The following is a 5,206-nucleotide window of genomic DNA, read 5'->3' as shown; positions in this document are numbered from 1 at the left end:
CGTACGTTTTCTTTTTACACACATTAGTACAAATACAATTAAATTATCAGAAAGACCACTATTATCTTTTGTGTAGGCCAGTGGTTTTCAACCAGTGGTCCGGGGACCACTAGTGGTCCTTGAGGGAGGGGGTAACCAAGGTCCATTTGGTTTCATTTTACGGTCTCAAGAGTTAGACGTTTGCCTGTTATCTCTCCTAATACAGCATGGAAATGTGGACAAAATCTTATCCAATGACAACAGAATATTGTACGTTTTGGGTCTGAGGCTAAATCTCATCTCAAATGGTGGTCCGTGGACTCAAATAAATAATGGGCCTTGATATGAAAAGGGTTGAAAACCACTGGTGTAGGCTTATCAGATAAATGAAACCTGTGTAGGCCTATTTATCGGGTCGATTTAAAGGTATATTCAGTGATTTCACTCAAAAAACCTTAGGTTTCGTTTTTGGCTTGGGACCCAGCCTTTCGTCCAATCAGGATAGAGAGTCAAAAACGAAACCTAAGGTTTTTTGACCCCCAGGGGTTAACTGGGGACAGGGAGGAACTCCTTATATGGTCAGCACACTCTATAGTAGGGAGGATTATCACAACAAAACAAAAAAATAAGTGATATTTGAATTAAGTGAAATCACTGAATATACCTTTAACATTCTAACCACTAGACATGCAACATCTGACTGCCACTTACTTACTTTAATAGCCCATTTTCACCAAATAAAAATATGTTCATCCTGTGATGTAGTGATGAAGTGTGCTCATTCCATACTACTCAATGCCATTGTCAGGTTACAGGTGGCTTTTCCTGCTATTCCCAAGTGATTGGCCATCAAAACGGTACAACAGGTTACTTTACGAATGATGACCTGATGAAGATATGTAACTGAAACATCAAAACGTTGTCGGTTTTTACCTGCACCCTGTTGATGCTAAACTGTGCACACACACTCCCTAGATGCCATGATGAACCTCTGTTCCAAATTTTCCAGAACGGCCTGTTATAGCACCACCAGGAGGCCGGCTTTTGAAAAACACATTACTCCTCCAGATTCTGTCCAAAAATTCCATCCTAATTGGCTAACATTGGTTTTCAAAGTTTGCAGGATTGGCCCATTTTGAACAAAAAGCCTCAAATCATGAACGCAGCGTGCAATTTACGTGAAATCTTTCACAGACTTCCCTGAGGAATATATCCCACCCTTTTCACATTGGCCTGTTTTAGCGCCACCAACAGGTAGATTTTTGCTAAATAAATTTTTGGAATAAAATGCCTCAAATCATCCAATTGCCATCCAAGGTGTAAGAAAAGAAATGGCACCAGGGCAGTCCACAACCTGACCTGCCCTGGTGGAGACATGTACAGTACCCCAAGGGGCACTTTATCTTGTTTGCAATGGACCAGGAGCCTGGAGGTACCTTATGCAAGCTGAGTTGGAGCTGCAATACTGGAAAACGACACTCGAGGGCAGAAAAACAGCGCAGACTGCTGACGATTGGCTTGATTGATTGATTGATTGAAAATTGTATTCAGTTTGTAGAATTGTACAGTTCGAGGAAAGCACAGGTCAATTTTACAAGGTATACAAAGGGGATTGAAATACCCAGAAAAGCACAATGGCTTGTTTACATTGGGGTCCTCCAATGCTTTCATTGATTGATTGATTGAATACTGTAACAGTTTGCAAAAAGCACAGTACATACAAAGGATGCTAAAATGATAACCCAAGAAATCCGGATGGCTTGTATTAAATTAATCGAAACATTTAAAGATAGACATTAATATGGAACAACATATAAAAGTAGTAATCAAAGGGAAAAGTATGCACTTTTTATGGGGGTCAGTTATACGAATTGCAGCCAAAAGTCTCTTTTTAGAGCGGTTTTAAAGGAGAGTAAGGAGTCACACTTTGTTATGAATGTTGGTAGGGCATTCCACATTTCGGTGGCACAGCAGTAGTTTTAAGCCCTTGTTTGAGCCAAACCTCCAAATCTGTGCTGGTGGAGCTCCCTCTGGTGTTGTGCTTGTATGGGTCTTTAACATTTTTGAAGTAGTTTGACAGGTACAGTACATGGGTGTCTCTGTGGTGTCTACTGTCTGTTGTGTATCTTGTAGACCAGGCCCATTGCAAGTTGCTGTACCCTGAGCCTTCCCACCACCGTAGCATAATGAGCAGGGGTAGATGTGTTGCAGTTGCAGGTGTGAGGCCAAGGCAAGCAGTAGCCTGACCAGGTTGTTTTGGGATGTCTGAAGCCTTGTTCTTAAGGCCTTTGTGATGCTACAGGTATAATACCATGAGGTGCATAGAAAATAAATTCGTATTGTCTCTGCCTAAGGCGTTTTCCTTAATAGTTTATGCGGCAAGCAAGTATTTTTCCGCCAGTTTTCCTTTGTTTGGTGCCAGTTTAATTCTTCCCGGGTGCAGTGAAACTAAAAGAGTCAAGACTATAGTTGATATTCAGACAAGCTGTCGTCATGCTTACTTACTTAGCTTATCTGTGGGAGCTAAATGGACAGCCCACTGATAGAATGACTTTTAAATGTTTGTTCTTGACCTCTTGATTACTAATGTGCCTTGTGTGTGGTTGCAGGACATGCTGTACTGGGGGGGGGGGGGGGGGGGGGGTGACGTTATGATGCAGCTATGACACTATGTCATTTACTGTTGACACTTGCTAGACTTGCTTGTCTGCCAGAATTCCTATCGGACACAATCTTTTAAATTGTACAGCGACTGCCACTGCTTTCACTTCACCTGATCTATTTGTCACCAAAAAAAAGCACAAAAGGAACCAGTGGTGGAAATTATAAGTGCATTTACTCAAGTATATCCAATCCATTTATATAAGGTTAATTATTTTGCTACTGTGGCTATTTGTTTGAGGTAGCCTACACAGCCACGTGCCTTTGATGATGGTTACATGTATATTTAAGTGGGTTTGTTTTCACAACAGAAATGTTCTCTGCCGCATGTTTCATTGTTGCCTCAACAATTTTCCTCTTCTTCTTTTTCACTGTTGATAATTAACACTTTGCATCATGGTGAAACCATACAAAAAAGAATCCTGTTGTGATTTACTCATATGCAGCCAAGCCCCAATAGACCATGCATATCGGGAGGGACAAGTTAGTTTGCATTGTCCCTGATATGTCCACCTTGCAGACATAGCCTAGTGAAACTGCAATGCACAAAAAAACAGCTTAATGTGATGTATTGTGTGTGACAATAATTACCTTTATTCTTTGGTGACCCTGACAATGCTGTTAGGAGGTTACAGATGTCAAGTCAGCATAAGCATACTGTACATGGGTTATCATATTCTGCAATTACAATATGATACAGTCAGTAATCAATGCAACAAATTGGGCTTATTTATCAGCTTCCTAAGATAATATGTTATCATATTATTAGGGCCTGTGTTGCGCTAAGTCTAAGACTAAGTTAACTCTTTCTCATTCAAGTAAAATGTTGTTTCAGCTTGTTTTTCCTCAAGTCGGGTAGGTGTCATGTGAACTAATTAAGCTTCTTCATCCATGGTCTTTGTGGGAGATGCACAGTCCTCGTTCCAAAACATATGCCAGCAGCAAGTGATGGCTATTATGCAAAAGGCAGATACACCTTGCATCACCAGGCTTTCATGCACACATTTTTGCGAACAGTGTTTTATGACATTTAGAGATGGATTGGAGGAGAGCATGTCTGATCACATTAATATCAAATACTGTAGGCCTATCTAAATATTGAATCAAGCAACTTAAAACGGCCTGTGTTGCACACACACAAAAGCCTGATTGTGTAGATGTAGTGGCAAAACAGTAAAAGTACAGGATCAATAGCTCAGTACATGGTTTCCAACTGGGGCCTTGGGCTCTGACATGCCACACCAGATGTTTTGAAGGAGATATAGGCTTAGGAAAGGACATGGAAAGAACATTTTGGAAAACAAGAAGTTTGTTGCCAACACAGCTATCAGGAGAATATTTGTAATCCATCTGACGTTGTTTAATTGGATCAGATACCTAAACGGAAAGTATAAAAGGGACAGATTTTTAGGATGTGCGGGGTCTCCTATACGATTACGAGTGGATACTCTGTTCGATTGCTGCCTAAAACCTGCTTTGCAGCATGTCTAATAAATACTTTCTAAGCTTGATCAACTGGACTTCCTTCAACATAGACATTACAATATGATTCCAGTGTGTTTTAAATTGTTTTTTGGCTTTCGCCTTTTTATTTTATATATTTTATGGAGGGACAGACAGTAGGCTGACAGGAAATGGGGAGAGAGATGGGGGGAAGACATGCAGTAAAGGCAGTGGCACACTGCCAGACTGGATTACCAGCCAAGGTGCCTGGACCACTGAGCCATGGCCCAGGCCTCCATAAGTGTTTTAAACCCCCTTTAACACCTGCAGAGTTGGGCAGAGCTGGATTGTGGTTAAATAAGAAAAAAAAATATTTTATACCAAAACACCCTTTCTTAGGCTACATAGATACAGTATAACAGTAAACACTGACAGTGATACTTCTTCTGGTATAGGGTTTCCTATCAAAAATATATGCTACTTTTTGAAGTCATGTGACTAGAGAAATAGTCGGGTGGATTTGCCTCAGATTTGGTTAGAAGCCTATAGAAATATAATAATTTGAATTGACATTTAGCATGCCTCTACTCAAATCCATGGATTTCACTCTGAGGTACACATATCTTTTTTGAATGGTAGACAGCTTTAATTAGTAGGCCTATAAGATTCTTATTATTATATATAAGATATATATGCCTGCCTGGGGCACAAATGGCACTGAATACTATTATGCAAAAGGGGTAAATCAATCAGACACGTCATGTGATGCATCTGTCTTCTATTGTGCTTCCTGACACCGAGTTTCAAACAGTCGCGCGCGGCGCTTACATCTCTTTCTGTCTGCGATGTGACCAAACGTCAAAAAGATGGTCGCGTTGTCGATAACCAGACCAGACGAAATAAAACGCCTAGTAGGCCTAGTCAGTCTAGGTTTTTCCGTAGTTGCTCATTTTCCGCCATACGTATATAGCCTACCTGCAGGTAAGACATGCTATAGGTAGCCTACATTAACACACCATAACACCACACATTGGCAATAAGTGAATCTGTGTCATCTGTAGACTTGTCTGTCTTGTCCATGACAGACGAGCGTCGAGCAGAACATCAAAGATTGTATTGACAG

This window comes from Protomyctophum parallelum, assembly GCF_964188405.1.
Source record: "Protomyctophum parallelum genome assembly, chromosome: 5".
NCBI classification, from domain to species: Eukaryota; Metazoa; Chordata; class Actinopteri; order Myctophiformes; family Myctophidae; genus Protomyctophum; species Protomyctophum parallelum.
Note: the sequence above shows the minus strand (reverse complement) of the source record.